Source organism: Bos grunniens, chromosome 1, assembly GCF_055505025.1.
Source record: "Bos grunniens cultivar Pamir isolate PY7600 chromosome 1, Bosgru_T2T1.0, whole genome shotgun sequence".
NCBI lineage: Eukaryota > Metazoa > Chordata > Mammalia > Artiodactyla > Bovidae > Bos > Bos grunniens.
The window spans coordinates 25,407,796-25,433,719 of record NC_141165.1 but is presented as its reverse complement, the minus strand read 5'-3'; the positions used below and the strand labels follow the sequence as shown (position 1 = coordinate 25,433,719).

Here is a 25,924-nt window from a genome sequence, read left to right as displayed (position 1 = left end):
CAATATGACCCTGAACTCTTACCTTATAGAGTTGTCATGAGGATTAAAATGAGTCACTGCCTGACATAGAGGAAGCCCTATATACTGATACATGATGCTATAATGATGCGTGTATGAGTGCTTAGTTGCTTCAGTCATGTCTAACTCTCTACGACCCTATGGACCATGGCCTGCCAGGCTTCTCTGTCTATGGGATTATCCAGGCAAGAATGATGATGATGAATTAAATCAACTTCAGAATTTCTGTACCGTGTAATACTAAGACATAAAAGTGGTTGCAAAGTGGTTCTAACACAAAATAGAAAAAGCTTTATAACTCCCAAAAGATGAAAGAAAAGGCAAATCCATCCAAAAATGTTTACTCTCTGGTTGTTCAGAGACCAATTCTACCAGCGTGTGGAGTAGTTGAGCCTGGCTTGTGTGCCACAAAACTGAGCACACCAGTTGGGTAAAATTAACACACTGGTAGACAATTCTTAAGACAAATGTTTGTACTCTCCCAGTTACAAGGTACACTTGACCACTGCCGCTCCCAATAAACAAGCAGAACTGACCTCACACTGAAAATCAACAGTAAAGGAACAGAAAAGGAAGCCTTGCCTCAAGCAATTTTTTTTCATTAACTCACTGCCCTGAGATCAGAGTACCCAGGAGAAAGAAGAGGAGATCTTTGCATGCACTGTTGAGTACCAGGCTCAGGGGAGCTTCCAGGATAAATACTATAATTGTGTGTTTATATTATGTGGGGCAATCAGGAAGCCCTGAGTCTTCACTGGCCAGAAGGAAGTGGAAAACACTTCTTCCAGGACTCCTAGAAGGCACACAGGTGGCTGGGTGTGTTGAATGAATCACACAATGGCGGTGTCCGGTGGGAGACCCTGGAACTGAATCCCAGCATGCTTCAACTCAGGCTCCGCTTCCATCACTAATCGGCACCCACAGTTTGCCACTGAGGGGCATAGAGGGGCACTGCACCCACAGGCCTGGGGTTCACTGTGGCCTCAACCAGCCAGCTGTTGCTTCAAAGGGTGATAAAATGTAACACACTTGTTAACATAAGTCCACATTGGACGACTATTACATCAGACATGTTTAGCTATAAGTAACAGAAAATCTAACAGATTCAAACAAATATAGGCCTTTATTATTTGCTAATGAAGAGGAAAATTTAAAAACTTGCACCCAGCTAGAAAAAACCTCATGTTCCTTCTGCTTCTGCAACTCACCCAGCTCCTTGCATAATCACGTAAATTACATAGTTTTGGGAAAACAGAAACTTGCAACAATTCTAGGAGCTGAAATTCTCTTCACTCACCCTTGTCAATTACCCAGCCCCTGTAATCCTGCTTAACCATGTTTGTTTGTGTGAAGGTCAGGCACCCCCAGCCCCCTGCTGCCGCATCCTAATCACTGTTCTGGAGTATATGAGACCCCTACTTTGAACTAGCCTATTCAGTCCCCACTGCGCCTAAAGTCTGGTGTCATGCACTGTCTATAAAAACTCTGTAATTCCTTTGTTCAGGGCTCATAGCTGGAAGTGTTAATTCCTCTGGGCCTGCTGGTGTAAAAACCTGAATTCTCCTACTCTGAGTCTGGAGTGCAATGCTTGGTTTCTCGACAGATTGACTTCTGCAACACTAACAAGAAAATGAAAAAGGGTGATCCGAGCCTGGTAGGCTGTAGTCCATGGGGTCGTTAAGAGTCGGACACGACTGAAAGGGACTTTCACTTTTCACTTTCATGCATTGGAGAAGGAAATGGCAACCCACTCCAGTGTTCTTGCCTGGAGAATCCCAGGGACAGGGGAGCCTGATGGACTGCCATCTATGGGGTCACACAGAGTCGGACACAACTGAAGCGACTTAGCAGCAGCAGCAGGGATGGTTTGGCAGCCTAATGATGCCACTGAGAAACCAAGAGTGTATATCTGTCCGTGCTCCCATCTTTGGCTTGTGGGCTTTTGAGCCTTATGTGTGCAGCCTCACTTGTAAGCTGGCTGTCCCAGTAACACCATCACCTCGCTTTCCTCCTAGGGTGGGAGCAGCTCCCTGCTAGTGCTAATTTCTAGGTTGTTTTATCCATCCACTGTTTGTCTTCTCAGCAACTCTACCACCTGCTTAAACAATTTCCTGCATTAAAATCCTCCTGTTGTAATAACTAAAGTGACTTTGTTTTCTCAATTACAACCCAAATGGCCACATGGCTAACACAGTAACAAACTCATATCCTCAGGGAGCAATGCTTCAAAGGTGGATACATGCTTAAGGAGAACAGGAAGATAATTTTTGGTAGAAATCAACAAAATTCACAGCCGGCAATAAGAAAATGATGCTGAATATGAAGAGTGTGGTCACATGACAGTGGTAGCAGCCTTGACAAGTGGAAAGGCAGGAGAGGCCAGACCCCTTGCAGTTTATACAGGGCGCCTGGACAAGGAGGTGAGTGGGGGCTCAAATTCAGCCTGTGATTCAGTCATCACACTCTGCACCCTGCATGAGGCTAGTTTCCCAAGGAAAGGACACTTCTTTATAACTAGTGCAAAGTTTACACAGAGGTTTCTCTAATTCTCATTGGCTGGCCTTGGTCCTGTCCAGAGTTGCCAAAACCCATGGCAGGCAAGAGAATGCGGAAGCAGGAAAAAATATCAACAGAGCATAAAATGAGGCCCACCTGAGTGCTCAAGAGCTTTGTGTAAGGTTTTTAACATTTTGAGAACACAAGGGGAAGGGACTTTTAAGAAGGAGGCTCCCAGTCCTGAGGCAAGGCTGGGGTGTCAGTACCCCTGCTGGAAGACCTTCTTAGAAGGGGGCCCATAATTTGACAAGTGACCTGCTCCCCATAGCAGCAGCCTTTTCTTTATCATTTGGGAAGGTGGCCCAAATTATAAAGTTAGGACTTAGAAAGTCAACTATGACCTCAGATGGGCTTAATAACTCCCCGTACAGAACAGTAGGCCTCCAGAGCCCCCAGATAGACCTAGAGCACACCCAGCTATTCTGGAAGTCTTCAAAGGGGAGCCTGCCATGGACTTACCACTGGCCTATGAGCTGCATCCAGGCATCAGCCCTCCCTTCCCCGGGACCCCACATTTTATTTGTCTGTATCCCCTGAGCCTCAGATCCAGCAGCCCATGGGGAAATGCCTCCAGCTGTGCAGTGGGTGCTGTGACAGACACTCCCAAAGCCACCGTCCTCAGGTGCCCTCACGGTGCTGGTCCCCATGCAGAAGGGGAAGATGGTCTCCCCAGATCTGTGCCTGTCCTCATCACCTGGGTCCCAAATCAGCACTGTCAGCACCCAGAGTCTCAGCAAAGGGCCCTGTCAACTCCTAGAACACCCCAAGCTCACCCCTGGGCCTGGGCAGCCTGGTGAAACCTGGGAGCCAGCAGGGACCCCCGTATCCTCCAGGGATTCAGCCCACAGGTCTGGTGCCCCAACCACCAAGCTGAATCAGGAACAGTTACCATACCACTGACTTCCTCCTCTTCCTTTTTACCCTCTTCTGCCATCAAAAAAATCCTCTGTGAAGCAAAAACTCAGAGATACTGATGTGTTTGAGAGAAATAGTACCACCTACATCAGCAGCCAATAAAAGACCCTCTGGCACACTTGGCAAAAGGGAGGGAGGTCTTTCCTCCACAGCAGAGGGCATTAAGTAGGGGCTGCACAGAGTACAAAGGAATGTTGGCAGAGACATCGCCTGCCTCTGTTCAACCTCCAGGCCTGTAGGTGGCACAGCAGCACTGTCCTGGACCCGTGGAAGCTCCCTGGCAGGACCAAGAGAGGAGGCAGGCAGCCTCTGTCCTCAGATTGGGGTTTAGGAGGGGCCGGGAGAAATATCAATAACCTCAGACATGCAGATGACACCACCCTTATGGCAGAAAGTGAAGAGGAACTAAAGAGCCTCTTGATGAAAGTGAAAGAGAGTGAAAAAGTTGGCTTAAATCTCAACATTCAGAAAACTAAGATCATGGCATCCGGTCCCATCACTTCATGGCAAATAGATGGGGAAACAGTGGAAACAGTGGCAGACTTTATTTTTCTGGGCTCCAAAATCACCGCAGATGGTGATTGCAGCCATGAAATTAAAAGACGCTTACTCCTTGGAAGGAAAGTTATGACCAACCTAGATAGCATATTGAAAAGCAGAGACATTACTTTGCCAACAAAGGTCCATCTAGTCAAGGCTATGGTTTTTCCAGTAGTCATGTATGGATGTGAGAGCTGGACCATAAAGAAAGCTGAGTGCAGAAGAACTGTGGTGTTGGAGAAGACTCTTGAGAGTCCCTTGGACTGCAAGAAGATCCAACCAGTCCATCCTAAAGGACATCAGTCCTGGGTGTTCATTGGAAGGACTGATGTTGAAGCTGAAACTCCAATACTTTGGCCACCTGATGTGAAGAGCTGACTGATTGGAAAAGACCCTGATGCTGGGAAAGATTGAGGGCAGGAGGAGAAGGGGATGACAGAGGATGAGATGGTTGGATGGCATCACCAACTCAATGGACATGGGTTTGGGTGGACTCTGGGAGTTGGTGATGGGCAGGGGGGCCTGGCGTGCTGCAGTTCATGGGGTCACAAAGAGTCGGACATGACTGAGCAACTGAACTGAACTGAACTGAACCTCCAACTCATCCTCTGTTCTCGTCTTTGGTCTCCCTCTTCTGTCCCTTTCTCTTCATTCTCATTCTCACTTCCCTCCCTCCTACTCCTTAGCCGCTTGTCCTTGTTCTTCCTCTGTCTTCTTCCTCATTCTACTTTCCCTCCAGTACCACTTTTCTAGAGGCCCTTGGCCCCACTCTTAGAGGTTAGTGAGTTAAAAAGGTAAAATCATAGTCCTACCCAAAAGTATAGACTACAATTGGACCCTTTAAATGTTCTGCATTCACCTGTTATGGCAGCCTTGGGGAAAGACATAGCCAGAAAAAAATAACCCAATGGGACCCTTCTGGATCAGTTCAGAAGACAAAAGCCTTCAGAACTCTTGCTGACATCTGCTCAGTGACACAACTGAATTTCTCTAATGAAAAATAAAGCAAAGAATTTTCTATGAGGGATTCATCTATTTCTTTTTTTAAATATAATAATGTTCTGTTTTGTGTGTAGCACAGGAAACTCTACTTAATGCACTGTGAGGGACTGAATGGGAGGGAAGTCAAAAGGGAGGGGATAAATGAATGTATGGCTGCTTCATTTTGCGGTACAGTAGAAACTGACACAACATTATATAGCACCTATAATCTAGAGGTAACAGGAGATGGTACAACTCCTACCTAAACGAGGCATGGGGTGAGGGTCCAGGAAACAGCTACCTAATGGCACCAGTGACTTGGACAAAGCACAGGGGCAGTGGATAAGAGTATATACATTCCTGTAGATGCCCCACAGCCCCTTCCACCCACACCTCTGGATTAAGCATGATGGACGGGAGAACTACCTTCTGCCAATTAATTCCAGAGTATAATTTGTAGCCTGGGCCCATCCTGGAAGATCCTGGGCTGCTAACAAACCATGACACTGCTTTAATTTCTCCTTTGCCCCCACACTTTATTAAAACCTGGACTGGGTTCTATCAAATATCCCTTTAAGGGAAAAACAGAGAGAGGGAGAGAAATGGAGCAACATTTGTCTCAATGCAATATGAAAGATTAGAGTTTGCTGGATCAAGAGGGAGATGGGGGGGTGGAATTCTTGTGAAACACACGCACGCACAGGGACACACACACACACACACACAATTTCTCTTTTGCAATGACCTCCTTATGCCCCATCCATCAGCCTGGGGTTGGCTTATTCTAACTAGCAGATTCCTTTATTCTGTATAACAGGCCCATCAGACACAATCTGCATGCCAATTACTGGCACAGACCCCTTGATACCAAAAAATGGAAATTAGCTGTCAAGGAAAGGCTTCAACCGGCCAGGTCTTTTTCTTGCTCTCCATTTCCAGCTCATACACACACTTACTCTGCTCAGCGCCTGGCTCTCACCAGGGAGTCCCCAGTGGAAAAAGTCATCTAAAAAATACAAACATATTTTATTGTTACTAGTATTAGTTGCTGACTTTCTCAGTACAATGCAAAATTCACCAGTGGGCAAAAGCTGCTTAGGGCAGAAATGGGTGAGAGAGGTTGATTTCTGATAATTGCATTTCTTTGGGAGCAGATCAAGGCGTCCCATGAAAGGACATTCAAAGAAGTGTGAGGATAAGGGCAAAAGAAAACAGACAAGGAATGGGATTCTGTAACCAAGATAACAATCAGAACTTTCACACTTAGGAATGGGCCGAGGCAGAGTTGAGGGGACAGAGGTGAGACACGCTCCAGGAACAAGACTGCAAGATTGCTTTGCATCCTAATCAGTTCTCACAAAGCCAGGCTGCATCCAACCTAGAGGGCTTCCTATGGACACAGAAACACTCCAGTTGTTTTCAACCCAACCTAAGCATACTACCCACAAGATTTCTGTCCTGCTGCTCTCAGAATCTTCAAAAGAGCACATTTGATTATACAATTTCCCTTTTCTTTTTTCCAAAATGAGCCACAGAGGTAAGGAGTTTATTTTCTACTGTCAAAGGTCCAGGGTCCACATTGAATTTCCCTTGATGGGGCAAAGTACTCCATATGGATCATTATGACTTCAGAGTGGTAACCTGGCACATTCAGGGTATCCCCTTCATTCGGGGCAATCCTTTTTCAGCGAGGATTATCTCTGTATGAACAGTTTTAGTTGCATGGATCCATCCATACAAACAACAAATTTCTTTTCATTAAATATTTTCTTTAGCACACAGTTCAATACTTGCTCAAAATCTGGATTCCTTCCTTAACAAGTGGAAAATATCTTTAGTTCTAAACAAACTGTCTCTTCTTCCCATGCATTCTGGTGGCTAAAACTGTCAGCCAGGGAAGTCTGGAGTTTTTCAAATGAACAATTTTCAGAACATGATGTAAAAAGAGCTTAATTTGTCCAACTGAATGCCTACTATGTTCTTGATACCTAAATATGTGACAGAGATTGTGGCAAGAATGAATGAATGCCAGGAGCTAAGCCAGGTATTGCAAATAGGTGGGTGAATAAGACACAAGCCTTGACCTTGAGGAGCTCAAAGTCAGATCTAGTTGCAATCCTCGTCACTCATTTCTCATCCCTGTATGTATTTTGCAGTTGGCATTAATAAACAACTTGCCTTGGCTTCCACTGGAGAATGGCTTATGTATTCCCTCACCCAAATGCTCTTCCCCCAGCTCCCAGTTTTAAGATACTGAGTTTCCAAAAAGTTGTTTCCTTTTTCATCACCCATCGAAACAAAAATCAGTTGATTTGGGATCTGATGGCATTCAGTGCTTCTAAGCACTCACTTCCTTCACTTCAGGGATGCTTCAGGAAGCATTCCTAGTTTTCCTCCCATTTCTCCTTCTCTTCTCCTTTTGAAGATTCTTCTTCTGCTCCTCAAATTGTTGGTTTTTCTCAGGGTCTGACCCATGCTGTCCTCCTTCTTATGTATTCAGGCTCTGGGACAACAGAGAAGACAAGAAGAGTCAAAGGTGACATCCCAGGTTTCTGGCTTGAGCAACTGGACAAACACAGATCATTCTAGTCTGAGAATCTTTGATCTTAAGGAACAGAAATCCATCCAAGTCAAAGGGGAGTGTCTCAGAGAAAGGGAAAACTCACAGGCCTCAGCAAAGGTGAAACCAAAGTTGCTATAAGACACAGAGGCTGTTGCCTCCTCCGCCTTAGCGGTTCCTCAGTATCTCTACCTTCACCCGCTTCTCATCCTCCAATTAGTCACCTCTGAGTTTCTCTACTCTCTGAATTTCATCTAGTCCTTTATTGCCATACCAGATATAAATCTACCAGTCTTTCCGCTCCAGTGCCTGTCATGAACCAAAACTTGGTACCAGACAGATTTCCCAGAGTGGGCATCTGATTGGCCCAACTCCCCTCTTCTGTACCAGGCCAGCTGACCAATAAGGTCCCCTTAGATGAGATGCACACCCCTGAGTCAATCAGCTATTTTGGGGGTGGGTCAGGGATCTGAGGTCTACCCATTAAGGGCTGTGGGTGGAGGAAGATTCTCTAAGAAGGGAGGTATCCCCACATGTGCTAAATACAGTGGTATCATTTTAAACAGACTACTTCTGCAAATATTCATTGTGAAAATGCTAAATGCATTTTTCTATTTTGGAGGAAACAGGTTGAAAAAGACCAGAAGATGAAGCAGAAGTTTCCATCACTTTAGATGGGACAATCTAGAGAAAAGAGAGTTTTGAGACGTGTATTCGTTTCTTATTGCTGCTGTAACAACTTACCACAAACTCAATGTCTTAAAGCAATGCAAATTTATTCTCTTACAGTCCTGGAGGGAAGAAATCAGAAATGGGTCTTATGGGGCTAAAATTAAGTATTGGCAGAGCTGTGTTACTTTTGAAGGCTCTATGGGATAATCCATTCCTTGCTTTTTCTAGCTATTAGAGGCTGCCAGCATTCCTTGGCTCCTGGCCCAGTATCAATCTGCTCTCTGCTTGGGTCATCACAGCTCCTCCCCAAAGTAGACTCTCCTATATCCCTCTTTTCCTTATAAGGATTCCCGTGATTACGTTGGGCCCACCCAGATAAGCTAGGATAATCTCCCCAATTCAAGATCCTTAATTTAGTCACATCTGCCAAGTCTTTTTTGCCATATAAGGTAACATAATCACAGATCCCAGGGATTAGAACGTGAATATCCTTGAAGGGTCATTATTTTGTCTACCAAAAGAGGGATATGGTGGTCATACAAGACAAGCCCTGACACTAGCTTAAGGAACAGTCACTGAGTCTCACACAGCCTCATCTGTGTCCTTCAAAAATATCATTTTCACAAAATGGAAGAAATGGAAATTAAATAACAAAAGATTACAAGGGACTTCCCTGGTGGTTTGGGGCTTAAGACTTCAAGCTTCCAATGCAGGGGGCAGGGGTTTGATCACTGATCAGCAAACTATGTTCCCTCATGATATGTGACCAAAAAAAAAGCAATTAGAGGCATGCAGGTGATAAAAGCAAGGAAGCAGAAATGCTGACCACTCCTAGGAAAAGTCCAGCAAAGGATGATGAGGAGAAAACTACAGAGAGAGAATCAGACAGACCAAAGGAGCGTAAGGAGCGACAGAGTCATTGAGGCACGAAAGTTGGAGGGGAAGACCCCACTGCCCTGAGACAGGACAAGGCAGAAGTAGTCCATGCCTTGAGGTCCCAGGCTTGAAGCTCCCTCCAGGGAAATGCCAAGAAGGAGTCCCAAGAGGAAGAGAAGTTCGACACGACTCAGAGTCTCCAGCTGATGTTAGATGTTGACTCCACCTTCATGACTTTCCTAAGAGCTCCAAGGCCTGGATAAAGAGCAAAAGGCAAAGACTGGATGGTTTCACGGAGGCTCTGGGAAATGAGCAATACTGGTCTGCTAGAGAGACCAACAGTAGAACAACTGAGAAGGCAGAGAAGCCAGGGAAGGCTGGCAGTGGAGAACTGAAGTGGGAAGGGGAAACAGACAGCAGCCTGGGGAAAGGCTGCATCTGCACCAGGGAGTGATGGCATGCAGGTCAGAATGAACAGCCAATCTGCGGCCACATGGGTGTGAGTTAGGACCTGGGGCTGAAGGGTAGAGGTTGTGATTGGATGGGGGCGGAGCTACAGATGAATAGCATCACATCCCTAACCAAGCCACACACCCAAGGCTCACAGAGCTGCACAGATGAGGGTGCCAGCTTTCTTGGATGATCCATTTGGTCACCACAGTCTAAGGAGCCCCTGGCCACCCAGAAGCAAGGAATCAAGGTTATTCCATCAGCTTCCACCAAGAAGTTATTTAGCCCTATATCTTTTGCAGAGCTGCTGCTGCTGCTGCTGCTAAGTTGCTTCAGTCGTGTCCGACTCTGTGCGACCCCATAGACAGCAGCCCACCAGGCTCCCCCGTCCCTGGGATTCTCCAGGCAAGAGCACTGGAGTGGGTGGGGGACAGTTTTATACACGGTCTCCACCTGCCATGCAAATCTTTACCCAGGCTTGTCAGATGGACCCTGGCTGAAAGCACATTCCTCCGCCAGAGCAAAGAAAGATGTCACTGAAATTATCTTGGGTTCCATAGATGACATTAGTACAGCCAGACTGCAAAGCACCAAGTGCCAATTTACATGGCAGCTTCTGTTGCACTAAATGGAAATCCTACCCTTGTTGTGTCAATTCTGTGGCTGAGAAAACTCCCCAGCCGCAGCCCTGGCACTGGGCTGCATGTGGGCCCAGGGGCCACTTATCTGCCATGTAGGTGGATTCTGCGCTGCTTGGCTCTAGAGGAAAATGCATCTTACATAAGGTGCTGCTCCACAGATAAGTCTGTTGTTAATATGCTTCAGACTGCCTTGGCCGAGGCTATTATCACAGATACATGCAACGTACATCTTTTTTATCGGTATACATTGTACTTAAGGTAAAAAATAAAATAAAAATAAAAAAGGAAGAGAGACCACAGGATGTCATTTGTTATTTTTTAAAAATGTTTCCTACAGATTCCACCCATACCACATAGTACCCCCAATGAATAAATTGGAACACAATGCTGGCTTCATACACCCAAATTGGAACAATACAGAGACCATTAGCCTGGCCCCCATGCAAGGATGACGTGAAAACTCATGACATGTGCCATGGTTTTTTTTTTAATAAAAATTTAAAAATTAACTTTTTTAAAAAGAGGGGGGACCTCCCTGGCAGTCCAATGGTTAAGATTCTGTTTCCAGTGCAGGGCATGCAGGTTCGATCCCTGGTTGGGGAACTAAGATCTCACATGTCATATGGTGTGGCCAAAAAATTAAAAACACATAAATAATTTTTTTTTTAATTTGGAGCATCAAACATAAATTAGTTAAATGTGTGGGTTTTTTAGAATGGACTTTTCCACAGTTTACTATGATTCAGTGGTCAGTGAGTGAGTGAGAGTCGCTCAGTCGTGTCCGACTCTTTGCGACCTCACGGACTATAGCCTGCCAGGCTCCTCTGTCCGTGGAATTCTCCAGGCAAGAATACTGGAGTGGGTTGCCATTTCCTTCTCCAGTGATTCAGTGGTACGTGTAGGCAACACACTCAACACGTTGGCAGGCTCAGCACTCCTGCCATGACTCTGTCCCATCTTTCAGATGTATGGAGTACTTTTTCCAAAAAGTGAAAGAAGAGGATTTGGTGATGAATTCTTTTAGCTGAAGGAATGGAGGAGAAGTGGGTGTCCAGGGTGAATCTGAGCCATGTCTGCTTTAATATCTGGAACTAATCGACCCAGGGAATCTGAGGCAGCTCAACCTAACACTTGTTCCAACAGAAGCTGGCATGCAGCAGACAGAGCCCCAGCTGCACTGCTGGGGGAACGCCTGCCCCTCCTTGGAAGACCCTCGCCTGCATGGGGTCTTCAAACAGGGCTGTTTGGGGGTATTCAGGTGATGACAGCACAGTAATCTATTTCCCCATTTCCTGGACTCAGGAAGGCAGAAACCTGAATGATGACCAGTGATGAAACCAACAGCACAGCCAGGCCAGGCCCTGGAGCCCAGGGGCCAAAGAAGTCCCAGCGAGTTGACTGTATCCACACCTCTGGCCTAATGTCCGCATGTGTGAGACGCCTGGAGGGGACTAAATGACAATGACATCCCCCGTGCTGCATGTACAATGCCTCCTCCAGCTTGTCCTCTCCACAGATTTCTGGGCTTGCTGTTCATCAGGGGACAGCTGGGGGTCTGGCTGGGGGTCCCACTTGAGCTCTGGCAGAGCTCCATCCCCAAGTCCAGACCCCAGACTAGAATTGGCACTGAGAGGAAGGGATCCAAAAAAAAAGTGGATCTGAGCACATGGATGGAGACTGGAGGGTCGGCGCCAGCAAAGTACAGGGATCCTCTGACCAGGCTGTCCAAGAGCTTTGTGCATCACTTGTCACAAGAGGGTGTGCTGACGGCTCCAGTCCCAATGTGCACAAAGGCTGGAGGGGACTCCATGCTCCACCCAGACCCCCTGGGGTCCCTTTCACCATTTCTGCACATCTCCCTCTTGGCTTCATTATGCTTTTCTCTAATGGCCAGTATCCCACTTAAGGGATTCAGACGGTTTAAACAGAAGTCTGTTTACCAGTCCTGGACAGAACTGAAATGTAGAAAAGAGTCTTCCAGAGCTTGATCCAGACCACCAGAATTCTCTCCAGCCCACAACTCACCTATTCATAGCAGTCTCCAGCCCCCCTCACCTCTTGGCTGATCCCACGTCCCAATTGCCTGCCTGCCAACCACTGAACCATTTTTATGGTTGTCAGCTATGTGACACTGAGCACAAAATAGCTAAAATAGGAACCCCAGTACTCTTCTTCCTTACCCTCAGCTGCAAGAGCCTGGAAGCATATTTAACAGTGTCACACAGAAAGCCCCACAGTGCCTGCCTGCCCTTGGTCCCAGATCCAAGACTCTGCCACCCAGTGTGGTTTAAAATGGCCCTCCCACTGTAGATGGAAGCAGCGAAGGACACTGAGCAGGACAGAAACCCAACATCCAGACCCCAGAAACAGGCTGAGTGCCCGGGTTTAGGGAGGAGAGGCCAAGGAATGAGGGACAGCAAGAGAGTAAGAGGAAAACGACAGTCACTCAGCACACACAGCCCCACCTCCACTCCACCCCATCAGGCTGGCGAGCAGTCACTCCTCCCAGGTTTGAAGCCGGAGCCCAGTGTTCACTCATTTGAAAACAGACAGTAATTGCCTATATGCCCGTCCACAGATCAGCAAATAGTCAAAATGATAGATTTACCTCGCATATCATATCATATCGTACAAAGCTGAGGAGTTTTCTGTCAACAGTAAAAGTAACTCTGTCCAGAGTAAGTCCAGAATTGAACAAATTACACTGTCTGCCTGTTTGTCCTTTGGGTAAGGATGGTAAGTCACCTTGGGGCCATTGGGGGACCCTTCTTAGTTACGCACATTAAGGCCTTACATATACTAGGGGAAAGGATGCTAAGGCCCCAAGGGGATGCAGATCTATAAGTCCCTACTGCTGATGCCCTGTAGGAGTGTAGCAGGATTATGGGGTGCTATGAAGCCCCTGCCTGACACTCCATGATTTGCAGAGCTCAGGGGAAAGGCAGACAGTCTGCAGCAGGAGCCAGGATCTTCTGAGAAACAAAGGGTCTAAGATCCAGACTTGCAGCTAAGAAAGCTGTTGGGGACTTCCCTGGGGGTCCAGTGGCTAAGACCCCAAGCTCCCAATGCAGGGAGACCGGTTCAATCCCTGGTCAGGGAACTAGATCCCACATGCTGCAAATAAAAAGAAAAAAAATAAATAAATAAATCCGACATGCCCCAACTAAAAGATCCTGTGTACCGCAATGAAGTCTATGATCCCACATGCCACAACTAGAGTCAGTGTAGCCACATAAATAGTAAACAAGAGAGGAGAAAACTAAAAAGAGAAAGAGAGAAAGAAAGCTGTCAGGGTGGACAGGTCTAGGGGAAATCTGAGGTGGGGACTCAGGCTCTAACCTGAGCCTGAGGCCTGGGGTCAGGGCTTGCGGGAGAGACGAGACCTGGCTGGGGCCTGCGCTTCACCCTGGGGGTAACAGCCGAGCCAATGAGCAAAAATTGAGTAAAAACTTGGATGACAGGGTGAGAATTCACTCTGCAGAGGACAAGCATCCATTCATCTATGGCCAGATGCCCAGTGGCAGTGATCACAGTTGGGTCCCAAGGGGTAAAACATCTGTGGTCCTGGAACAACGTGGGGTGGGATGTGGAGGCCTTAAGAGGATGTTCTCATCACCCTTAGAGCCTGCAGGGACTCCTCCCCAGGGGAGGTAAAAACATCAAAACAAGAGGATAAAATTATTGTTTCAAGTTGGTGGTATGGCTCAAACATAAGAATCTCAAAGCAAAACAGAAAACAAGACTCCAGTCTAAATGGGTGGGCCATGGACAAGGTTTGCACAGCTGAAAGAAGAAAAGAAAGACTATTTTATTGGCAACCCTATCTAGGGGTCTACCGGCCCTGCCACCATTGTCCCTGGAGGTCAGCTGGGGACGAACCTCTGCTGGGACCTCATTCCAGAGTGCCAGCCCACTCCTCTTTCACTCCTGTCACCTTCATAAAGGCCTGAATTGAAGAGCTCCCTGCACTAATTTAATACTGATTCAGTCAACATTTTAGATTCCAGAGTAGCAACCCCTTGGCAGCCCCTCTGGCCATCTCCCCAAGGAAATATGCTCTGTTCTCCACCGCAGGCCCTGGGAGAGACTCTCACCAGGTCTGGCCGCCCTCACATCCCACAGAAGAGGCCTTGTCCTTTGCTGCCGAGAACAGGGAGGGAGCCTGGCCCTCCATGGTGGTCCCCATTGCACCCCTCTCCCTCCACTCTGTGAAGTGACCATCTTGGCAGCGCCAGGATTCCCTATTCACACAGGAACCCACCTGCACAGCCCACCATATAGCGTTCGTCGGCCTGCATTACCTCTCCGTAATAATCTCATACATCAAACCTGGGAGAGACCCCGGTTCTGCCTGTAAGCGACTCCGTTAGACATTGAATATCATTATCAGAAGCCCCTCGCTTTCTTGGCTTCGTATGCAAACTCCTGAACTCCCTGGAGTCCCTCCCGAAGAAAGTGCCCTGCATCACGGACATTTGTTATTTTGCAGGAGAGGACGCAGAGGCTCCAAATCAAATTAACAGCAGCCGGGAGAAGGCACCAACCAAGACCTACACTGACACCTAGTGGCATCTCTCGGAACTGAGCTGGCTCTGGAGGGTTCCTTTAGAAAAGAAAGTGAAGTCGCTCTGTCGTGTCCGACTCTTTGCAACCCCATGGACTGTAACCTACCAGGCTCCTCTGTCCATGGGATTTTCCAGGCAAGAATACTGGGGTGGGTTGCCATTGCCTTCTCCAGGAGATCTTCCCGACCCAGGGCTGGAACCCAGGTCCTCCACAGTGTAGGCAGAGGCTTACATCTGAGCCACCAGGGAAGAATAAGTGAAGTGAAATAAAAGCCACTGATCCAGGTATTTACAAATACCTGAGAGGAAGACAGAATGGGAAACAAAAAATTCACTTTCCAGAACCTCTTTGGTGATAGACAAACCCACACTTCATGTTAAATATCTTAAATTGGAAGGAGAGGAAGAATTGAAACCATTACTTTTTCATCCCATAGGATAGTCTATTGAGAAAGAAACGGAGGAATAGAGTCGAAAGCGTAAGTGGAATTCAACTTCACACTGCACAGACTTCTGATCTAAGAATCCGACCTACATATAGTCACAAAAGTGCACAGAGATAGTCACTGCAGCTGTGTTGGGAATTTTTTTTAAAAAAATGGAAACTCGGGACTTCCAGTGGTTAGGATTCCACGCTCCCAAAGCAGGAGGAGCTTTGGGATCCCTGGTCAGGAAAATAGATCCCACATGCTATAACTAAGACCCCAGTAAAGCCAAATAAATTTTTTTTTAATGGAAACAATTTTAAAAGGCCAAATATTATATAGAGACAGACTATATATTTTTATATAAATATTGATATATTATATCTATATACTACATATTAAAATTATATAGATACATGACAAAAGCCATATATATATCAGCTGGGTGCACTTGTCATGACTTTCGTTGTTACATAATTCAATTTTACCTTTATTTGGAGTCTCCATCCCTCCTGACTAACCATGGTCAGTCCTGGGTAAAGTCAGGTATTTTATATTTAGACTTAGTCAGTGCAGAAGTTTTCTTTCCTTACCTTGGCCCTTAGGTTTAGGGGCCTGCTTAGTATCCCATTTTAAGAGGATAGGTGTCTGCTTCCCAAAGCTCCAAATGGCAGCTTTATCGCTGACCCCTCAGCCCCTGAGTCCGCACACTCTGCCCCTAGTGTTCCATAACACCCTCATGGTTATATCTAACCCCAACGGGAGGGCACAGGAGACCCTGTTTTTCTGTCGCTTCCTCCTCGTCTTCCTCATCCTCGGCTCTGTCTAGTCTGGGTTTGGGAAGAGGGGAAAACTGGCCAGGCAGTCTTTCCTATTTCATATCCGGGAATAGAACTTCTCAGACTAAAACTTAAGAATTGGCATATTTCATCTCTGATTCCATGGTGGCAGCTTCCCCGAGGGGATGAGGATTTACCTTCTCAAATCAGGAGTGGAGGAGGGCTCCTCTAGAGAAGAAGGTAAGAAGGGTGGGCGAACCAGAGCTGGTGGCACTTCACATATCATCCCACCTCTCAGGGAGAAGAATCTGGAAGGATGCACACCTGGAAGTCCCCCTGTGAGTATTTGGTGGCTCAGTGGTAAAGAATCTGCCTTCCAATGCAGGAGACTCAGGAATTTCGGGTTCAGTCCCTGGACTGGGGAAGCTCCCACATGCAACGAAGCAACTAAGCCCATGCACCACAGCTGCTGAGCCAGCGCTCTAGAGCCGGGGAACCTCAACTCCTGAGCCCATGTGCTGCAAGTACTGAAGCCCATGCGCCCTGGAGCCCGTGCTCTGCAACAAGGGAAGCCACTGCAGTGAGAGGCCTGAACACCTTAACTAGAGAGTAGCCCCTGCTCGCCACTAGAGAAAGCCCACAGGCTGCAATGAAGACCCAGCGAAGCCAAAAATAAATAAATAAAAATTATCTCTCTCTCTTTAGTCGCTAAGTCGTGTCCAACTCTTGCGACCCCATGTACCGTAGCCCACCAGGCTCCTCTGTCCATGGGATTCTCCAGGCAAGAATACTGGAGTGGGTTGCCATTTCCTTCTATATATAAAATAATCACAGGGCTCACACCCAGGTTGAAGGATGAAGGGGAGGAAGGGAGAAGTTTTTTGATTTGTGTACTTCCTTATCATTCAGACTTTTTACAATAAGCGGATATTGCTTTTGGAGATCGATTTAATTGGCCTAAAGGTTACAAATCAAAAGACTAGACAAATCTTGTTAGTTCCCTTCCTATTCTGTTCATCCTGTGAAACCATTGCCTGCAACAGCTCTGCAATAGGAGAGCAATCAGAATACGGCCTAAGAGATGGGTCCTGCTGCTTCCTCGCTTACCAACCCAGTCCCCATCACTGAATCAGCCAGGCCCTATTAGCGAGTTGAGTGTTAACAATGAGAAAAAGGAGATTCCTTCGTAGTCCAGTGACTAAGGCTCCGAGCTACCATTGCAGGGGGTGTGGGTTTGACTCCTGGTAGGAAAACTAAGATTCCCCATGCCAAAACTGGCACAGCCAAATAAATATGTCTCAAACGGTAAAGAATCTGCCTGCAATGCAGGAGACCTGGGTTCAGTCCCTGGGTCGGGAAGATCCCCTGGAGAAGGGTATGGCTACCCACTACAGTATTCTTGCCTGGAGAATTCCATGGACAGAGGAGCCTAGCAGCAAGTCCATGAGGTCACAAAGATCGTGCATGGTTGATCAACTAACACTTTTACTTTTTATCCCCTAAAAAAAAAAATAAACACTGAGAAAAAAAGCCCTGGAATAAGCTCCTACTGTGTTCCATGTGTCTGAACCCTAAACAAGTGCCTTGAGCTCATCACAAGAAGCAGCAGAAAAGTTGTTTATCTTTAATAGATTTTTTTTAAAAAAATCAAAAACCTGTTTGATCAGTTTGTGGAGAGAGAAGGAAGTAGTAGAAAGTTGTGGAGACGCCAGTCACATGCTCTCTATTCTCCCATCCTGGACCGAGGAGGCAGGATACACTCCTGACCCAGATGTTTCCTGTGATGGGAATGTGGTCGGTGTGGTGGTGGCCCCCTCCCTGTCTGTTCCCAGTGAGGCACGGTAGCCATGGTGCTCAGGAGGGATTTTTTGTTTTTTTACTTTACTCTCACCACAATCTGTACAGTATCTAAGCTGGAATTTTTTCAGTTGGGAAGTTTTTCATCCATTCCCTCACCTATGATCTCATCAGTTTTTTCATTCAGAACTCCTCTTGGATTAGAATTTCTCAGTCTTCCATGACTCTCAACTTCACATTTTCATTTCTCTATCTTTTGGTGCTTTTAAATGTAATTTCTCTCTCTCCTTGGATCAACTCATCTATCAACTATTCTAGCCTCTTGTTTAGCCTACATATTGAAGTCTTTTATTACCAAGAGCAATATTTTTCATAACTGCCTGTTCACATTTAATGATCTCCTGATCTCCTTACAAAGGTCCTCTTCTATCTTTACCTCTTCAGTACATAACATGACTTTAAACTCGAAAGTAATGTCCAGGGACTTCCCTGATGGTCCAGTGGTTAAGAATCTGCGATCCCTTAGGGATCATTTGGCTGTGCTGGGTCTTCACTGCAGTGTGTGGGCTTGTAGTTGTGATGTGCAGGCTCAGTAGGTCCAGCGTGGGGGCTTCTCTCATGGTGCACAGGCTTAGTTTCCCTGTGGCATGCAGATCTTACGCAGACAGCTTGGCATGCATGCGTGCTAAGTTGCTTCAGTTGTGTCTGACTCTGCGACCCCATGGACCATAGCCCGCCAGGCTCCTCTGTCCATGGGAATCTCCAGGCAAGAGTAATGGAGTGGGTTGCTGTGCCCTCCTCCAGGGGATCTTCCTCACCCAGGGATCAAACTTGAGTCTCCTGCATTGGCAGCTGGGTTCTTTACCACTAGCACCACCTGGGAAGCCCTATATCAACATGGCTCAGTGATGGGCAGCTTCCCGTCTTCCTGTATGCCACAGGGAAACTAAGCCTGTGCACCACGAGAGAAGCCCCCACGCTGGAACTGCTGAGCCTACACCTCACAGCTAGAAGCTCACATGCTACAATGAAGACCCAGCACAGCCAAAAGAAAGCAATATCCAAATATTGTACCCAACACCTATTGAGAGGATATAAAAAGGATTGAGTTGTTGGACATTTCAAGGATGTGTGAAGAGGGTACCTTTGGAGAGAGTGTTGGAGTGCTCTGAGCGTCACTGAACCCCGGCAAAGGGTGGATTGAAGAGCAGTTTATCTTTTAACCCCAACTTGGGGGTCCCATGCACAGAGCCCTATATGTATTCCCTGCTGTTGGAGACAAAAAGAGGCTGGGTGCCTGGCTCACTGGGAGGAGGCCAAGGGCCTGTGCATTCAGAGGAGGTGGCAGTGTCTGGGGAAACCAGAAGCTAAGGAGGAAAGCTGAGTTGTGGACTAGTCTGGGTTCTCCAGAGAAACCCTAGGGGCCCAATTTGTGCTTCACCCACAGGGACCACCAAATATTTTAAGCAGCATCCCTATCTGCCAGGACAGTCTAAGCCCCCTTGGACCTCCGGGGTCCTATGGCCCAAATGGCAGAGCAGCTTGCAGGGCAGCCTGGACCGATGCAGAGCCTTCTCTTGTTCTGAAAGTGAAGTCGCTCAGTCATGTCAGACTCTTTGCGACCCCATGGACTGTAGACTGCCAGGCTCCTTCATCCATGTAATTTTCCAGGCAAGGATACTGGAATGGGTTGCCGTTTCCTTCTCCAGGGGAATCTTCCCAACCCAGGGATAGAACCTGGGTCTCCCACACTGCAGACAGACTCTTTACTGTCTGAGCCACCAGTGAAGTCCTCTCTTGTTCTGAGCCACACTCAAAACTAGCACCTTTTCAGATCACTCAGTAAATGGGCAGGAGAAACACATCACAGGAGGAATATGTTATCCCCAAAATGCAGATAGTCCCACTGGGTGTTGTGCCACAATTTTGGTTGTTAGAGGGGCCTGAGCAACAACTTATTCTTTACCTTAGATGCAATATTTTGACATGCCCACACCACTTGAGCCCTAGAATTTTCACTAAGGTAGAAGGTCCCTGCATTTTTGTTAGATTTATTTCCCATCCTTTAACATTCAAATACCGATAATTTGCTACTTCTTGTTCAGTAGGTCTAATCAGCATAATGTCATCAGTGTCATGGGCCAGTGTGACATCTTATGGAAGGGAAAGGTGATCAAGATCCCTGTGAACTAAATTATAACATAGAGGTTGGAGAGCTGATATACCTCTGAGGCAGGACAGGGAGGGTGTATTGCTGATCTTGTTAACTGAAAGAAAACTATTTCTGGTGACCTTTACCAACAGGTAATGAGCAAAAAGCAATTTCCAGGTCAATAACTGCATACCAGGGGATGTGTTGAGTTGCTTAAGCAATGAAACCATGTCTGGTAGCCGCTGCAATTAAAAACACCACCTGGGCACTTCCCAAGTGGTCCAGTGGTTGAGTCCACCTGCCAATACAGGGGACACAGGTTCGGTCCTAGTCCAGGAGGATCCCATGTGCCATGGGGCAACTGAGCCCACGCACCACAGCTACTAAGCTGACATGCTTTAGAGCCTGTGCTTAGCAACAAGAGAAGCCAACGCAATGAGAAGCCTGTGCACCGCAACTAGACTGTAGTCCCTACTCGCCACAACTAGAGTAACCCCATGCACAGCAATGAAGACCCAGTGCAGCCAAAAATAAATAATTTTTTTTAATCTTAAGAAGAACACCACCTGGTTAAGCTTATAATGTTCCGTGATGCACTGTCATTCTCCGGGATCCACCTTCTTCAGCAGAGGCCAAATTGGTGAGGTAGAGTAGGTGGGGGAGAAATCTACTCCTGTATCTTTCAAGTCCTTGATAGCGGCACTAATTTCTGCAGTCCCCCTGGGAATGTAGTACTGCCTTTGAGTTAATAGTTTCCTAGGCAGCGGCAGCGTTAGCAGCTTCTGCTCAGCCTTTCTCACCATGATAGCTCTCAGGCCACAGGTTAGAGAGCCAGTGTGGGAATTCTGCAAACCAGCAGGTGTATCTCTTCCACTGTGCTCTCCAGAACCAGGGAAATAGCCACAGAATGTGCTCAGGGACCCACTGCTCCACTCTGACACAGACCTGATCATCTGACCTCCAAAACTCCCTGACATGCTGGGTCTACCAAAATCACTGTTAGTTCAGAGTCAGTGTCCAGTCATCCCCAGAATGCCCAATTATTTCCTTTTCCCCAATGCAGTTACCCTGAAAAAAGGCTGTAAGTCAGTCCCTTCAGGAAATATGAGAGGAAGAGTAACAGTACCATGTTTAAATGTGCCAGCATCCTTCCTAAGGGCACCAGCCACCACCCTCCTTCATTCTGGGTCTATAAACTGGCTCAGGTCTGGGGATTGACTGGGAGGCCATAGTCTTCTAGTATTTTCTCCTTCTTCCTCTTCCTCTTTTTAATTTTATTGGGGGTATAGTTGATTTACAATATTGCATGAGTTTCAGGTTTACAGCAAAGTGATTCAGGTATACATATATTCATTCTTTTTCGGATTCTTTTCCCTTATCAGTCAGTCAGTCAGTGCAGTCGCTCATTTGTGTCTGAATCTTTGTGACCCCATGAATCGCAGCACGCCAGGCCTCCCTGGCCATCACCAACTCCCGGAGTTCACTCAGACTCACGTCCATCAAGTCAGTGATGCCATCCAGCCACCTCATCCTCTGTCGTCCCCTTCTCCTCCTGCCCCCAATCCCTCCCAGCATCAGAGTCTTTTCCAATGAGTCAACTGTTTGCATGAGGTGGCCAAAGTACAAAATACTGAGTAGAGTCCCCTATGCTATACAGCAGGTCCTTTTTGGTTATCTATTTTATATGTGTGTATATGTTAATCCCAAGCTCCTAATTTATCCCTCTCACCCATGTTTCCCCTTTGGTAACCATAAGTTTGTTTTTGAAATCTGTGAGTCTGTTACAATTTTGTAAATAAGTTCATTTATATCATTTTAAATTAGATTACACACATAAGTGATATGATATTTGTCTTTCTCTGACTTACTTCACTTATGTGATCATTTCTAGTTCCATCCATATTGCTGCAAATTGCATTATCTCATTCTTTTTTTATGGCTAATATTCCACTTATATATATGTGCCACATCTTCTTTATCCATTCATCTGTTGAAGGACATTTAGGTTGCTTCCATGTCTTGGCTAAATGGTGCTGCAACACAGAGTTCTCTGTTTTTAATGATTTAGGTTAGACTTTTTTCCCATTGATCTAGAATTTTTCTGTTTCTACAGATTGAGTAGGAGGCTTCCTATCTATTTCACTTCTAGGAGCATTGTGATCAACTAGCCAATGCCCCAGGTCTCTGTGAGTCAGACTATCCTGATCGCTGCCCTTATTCTGCTGTCCATTACACTAACCACATCCACCTTGCTTTGGTGGTTGCTTGCCACCATTTGGCTCCTGCCACCCCTGGATGCAATTACTCCCATTGCATTTAGGTCTCAGTTAGTGCAGCTCCCACTGTGAGATCTGACCTGCAGAAAAGGGTGATCACATTGCTCTTCAAGGATGCCAGGGTTCCCCTCTCACACTTACTTCTCACAGTGGTGGTGAAAGATCTTTGCAGAGAAAAATACTGTATGTTTTCACTTAAATGTGAAATCCAAAAACTCAAAAAAAAAAAAAAAAAAAAGAGTATAACAAAACAGAAACCGCCTCACAGATACAGAGAACAAACTAGCGGTTCCAGTGGGGAGAGGGGTAGGAGGAGGGGCAAGATAGGCGAAGGAGGTTAAGAGATACAAACTAGCAGGTATAAAATAAACAACACACAATCTAAAATGGATAACCAACAAGGACCTACTGTGTAGCACATAGAACTCTGCTCTATGTTATGTGGCAGCCTGGATAGGAGAGGAGTTTGGGGGAGAATGGATACATGTACACTGCCGGGAGCCAGCGTGAGGAGCTCCGCCCGTGGCAAAGGTCATGAGGAAGGAGGCTTGGCGTACGCAAAGGCGGGATCGAGCCTCAGGAGTCCCCCTGGAAATTCTCGAGCACCTACCCCAAAAACCAGAGTCTGCCTACTTTACTTTTGTGCTCTCACCTACACCTCTGACTTTACAGGGGGCTGTCCCCCACCACCTCTCTCTGAAAAAGAGTTAACTTACAGCTCCAGTTAATAAAGTTCCTGGGCGTGACAAGAGTGTTTCAACCTACAAACTCCTTTGGAAGTTCTCTAGCCTGCCTGAATAGGTTCTTCCGGCCACGTGTGATTGTTCACAGCCTCCTAACCATGAGAGGCATGAGATGTTCTAAACTGTCTAAATACAGATTCTTTTGAGCAGTTAAAAGATGGATTAGAAATTGTATTGGTGAAGAGTTTTTCACTTGTTGGGCCAATGTTTGCTGCTAAGTTTCCATATCCCTTACCTACTGTGTCCCTGGGAGTGTATTGATTAATATAATTGGTGTATAGGAATGTAAGTAGTAGCTTTAATGTTTGTAACCTTGGACCCTTGAGTTAATTCTTTTCTTGTTATAGTCCACCACACCTTTGCTCTATAGGAATGCAACTTTATCTAATGCTTTCAGAGGGTGGCACCTGACTTTAGAATAATCACCTTTAGAGAAAAGTTTTCTGAAGAAAGGGTCATAAAATGTTAACAGGCCTCCTGGCCAGAAGATGATGTAAATCACCTAAACTTTTGCATATGATAAGTTTGCAGGAAGAAAGCCTGGCTTCGGTTAGGATCAAGGACTGCTGTCCTTGCATGACTCTACTCCTTCCCCCATCATCCTCTATGCGCAACTTAAGGTATAAAAACTACTTTGGAAAATAAAGTGCGGGCCTTGTTCACCAAAACTTGGTCTCCTCATGTCGTTCTTTCTCTCACCTTCTGGCTGAATTCCCATCTGGAGCGTGGAGGCTCGTCAAGCCTACTAATTTTGCCTGGGCTTCTAAGATCCGACCAGGGAGGCCTTAGTGTCTCCCCTCCAGGAGAATGGGAGGATGCCTACGTAGGTGACGCAAATTCCTTATTTTGGAATTTTATTAGCTTTCCACATAAACCAAGTTATTCAGCCTCTTTTCTCCACTGAATTTTCTCACTGAGCTATCCTTATTTGATCACTCTTTATATCTTTAATTCTATCGTATCCTGATCGCCGAAGCCATCTCCCCTTCAAATTCCCTGGATCCACCGGGGCTGGACCCCGGCAGTATACCTATGGTTGAGTCCCTCTGCTGTTCACTTGAAATGATCATAACATTGTTAACTGGCTATCCCCCAACACAAAATTATCAGTTTAAATAATAAATAAATGATTTACATGAAAACAAACATAAATAAATAACATACAAGGATACAATGTGCAGTACAGGGAGTATAGCCAATATCTTATAACTTTAAATGGAGTATAATCTATAAAAATACTGAATTGCAAAATATTGTATCATACACCTGAAACTAATGTAGTCAACTATAATTCAATTTTAAAAATAAAATAGAATAAAATAAAATAAAAATTAAGGTATGTCTTGTGGACCCTCCCAGTGGGAGATAGACAGAGATTTACTATGTTGGCTCATGTGATTTGGCTGACAAGTCCCAAAACCTCAGTTGGCCCAGTAGAGACCCAGGGGTGCCAATGGTATAGTTCCTGTCGAGCCTGGAGGCTGAGAATCACAAAAACCAATGGTATAAATTCCAGTCCAAGTTTGAGTCTGAAGACAGACATCTGACGTCCCAGCTTGAAAACAGTTGGACAGAGAAGAGAGAATTCTGTTTTTTTTTTAAGTAGTTTTGTTTATTTACTTATTTATTTGAAGTATGGTTGCTTTACATTGCTGGATCAGTTTCTGCGTTCGGTAAAGTGAATCAGGCATGTGTGTGCATGCTCAGTTGCTCAGTCATCTACGACTCTTTGTGAATCCATGGACTGTAGCCTGCCAGACTCCTCTGCCAATGGAATTTTCCAAGTGATAATACTGGAGTGAGTTGCCATTTCCTACTCCAGGGAATCTTCCCAATCCAGGGATTAAACCCACATCTCCTGCATTGCAGGAAGAGTCTCTACCATTGAGCCACCTACATACACATATATCCCTTCTTTTTGGGTTTCCTTCCCATTTAGGTCACCACAGAGCACCGAGTTGAGTTTTTTGTGCTATATAGTCAGTTCTCATTAGTTGTCTATACATAGTATCAATAGTGTATATGTCAATCTCAATCTCCAATTCATCCCACCACCTCCCTTTCCCCCTTGGTATCTATACATTTGTTCTCTGTATCTGGGTCTCTATTTCTGCTATGCAAATAAGATCATCTATATCATTTTTATAAATTCCACATATATGCATTAACGTACAATATTTGATTTTCTCTTTCTGACTTACTTCGCTCAGTATCAGTATCTGGGTCCTTCCATGTATCTGCAAATGACACAGTTTTGTTCCTTCCTTACTCTGCCTTTTTATTCTACTCAGGCTGTCACTGGGTTGGAGGAGGCCCACCCATCATGGGAGGGGCAGTGTGCTTTACCCAGTCTACCAACTCAAACATTAATCTCATCCAGAAACACCCCCACAGACACACCCAGAATCATGTTTATCCAAGTATCTGGGCACTCCATGGCCCAGCCAAGTTGACACATAAAGTTAACCATCACAAGCTGGAAAAACAAAATTCATTGTCTGTCTGGGACTCGAAGTCTGAGAGTTTCAGCAGGAAAACCTTATAAAGAATTCACAAAACTACTCACAGGAGAATCAGCTTTAAATCTCAGCCAGTCTCAGGGATCCCAAATCCAGATTTTCACTGTTACAAAATGAAGTAAGACCCTTCCTGCTCCCCCTTTACCATCCCCCCTTCTTGAACTCCAATCTCAGACGTGCACAATGGCAGCAGGTGAGGGAGAAGGAGGTTTAAGAGATAGAAACTGACCGCACCCTTCCCTGAAGTAAGGAAGCCACCTCCCAAAGACAAAAGAAGCTTTATATCTCCCGAGAGAGTTCAGAGTTTTTATTACTATCTGGGAAGAGGCAATTTTAATTATGAATGCAAACTCCTAGTTAAAATGACTGTAGCGCTTTCGGTTGTCCAGAATTAAGCAAAATAGTCTCAATTGGCAGGGGGAAGAAATGCCACCACTAAATTTAAGGAGGGGTGGGAGA

The 25,924-nt window shown here is 46.0% G+C and overlaps 1 long non-coding RNA gene and 1 other non-coding gene across 3 annotated transcripts; one reads left to right on the top strand and one right to left on the bottom strand.

The window, feature by feature from the left end:
• Nucleotides 1-5,520: 5,520 nt before the first annotated feature.
• On the bottom strand, nucleotides 5,521-25,217 carry LOC147379146 (uncharacterized). Of its 2 annotated transcripts, none has more exons than XR_015147537.1 (3): nucleotides 25,148-25,217; nucleotides 7,361-7,513; nucleotides 5,521-6,016 (listed from the first exon to the last, which is right to left on the bottom strand). It is a non-coding gene; the product is annotated as an uncharacterized LOC147379146 (long non-coding RNA). The 2 variants fall into 2 exon arrangements; XR_015147535.1 differs by lacking the exon at nucleotides 25,148-25,217 and adding an exon at nucleotides 8,315-8,551.
• Nucleotides 10,586-10,692, top strand: LOC147379147 (U6 spliceosomal RNA). Its single transcript, XR_015135550.1, has one exon. It is a non-coding gene; the product is annotated as a U6 spliceosomal RNA (small nuclear RNA).
• Nucleotides 25,218-25,924: the final 707 nt, after the last annotated feature.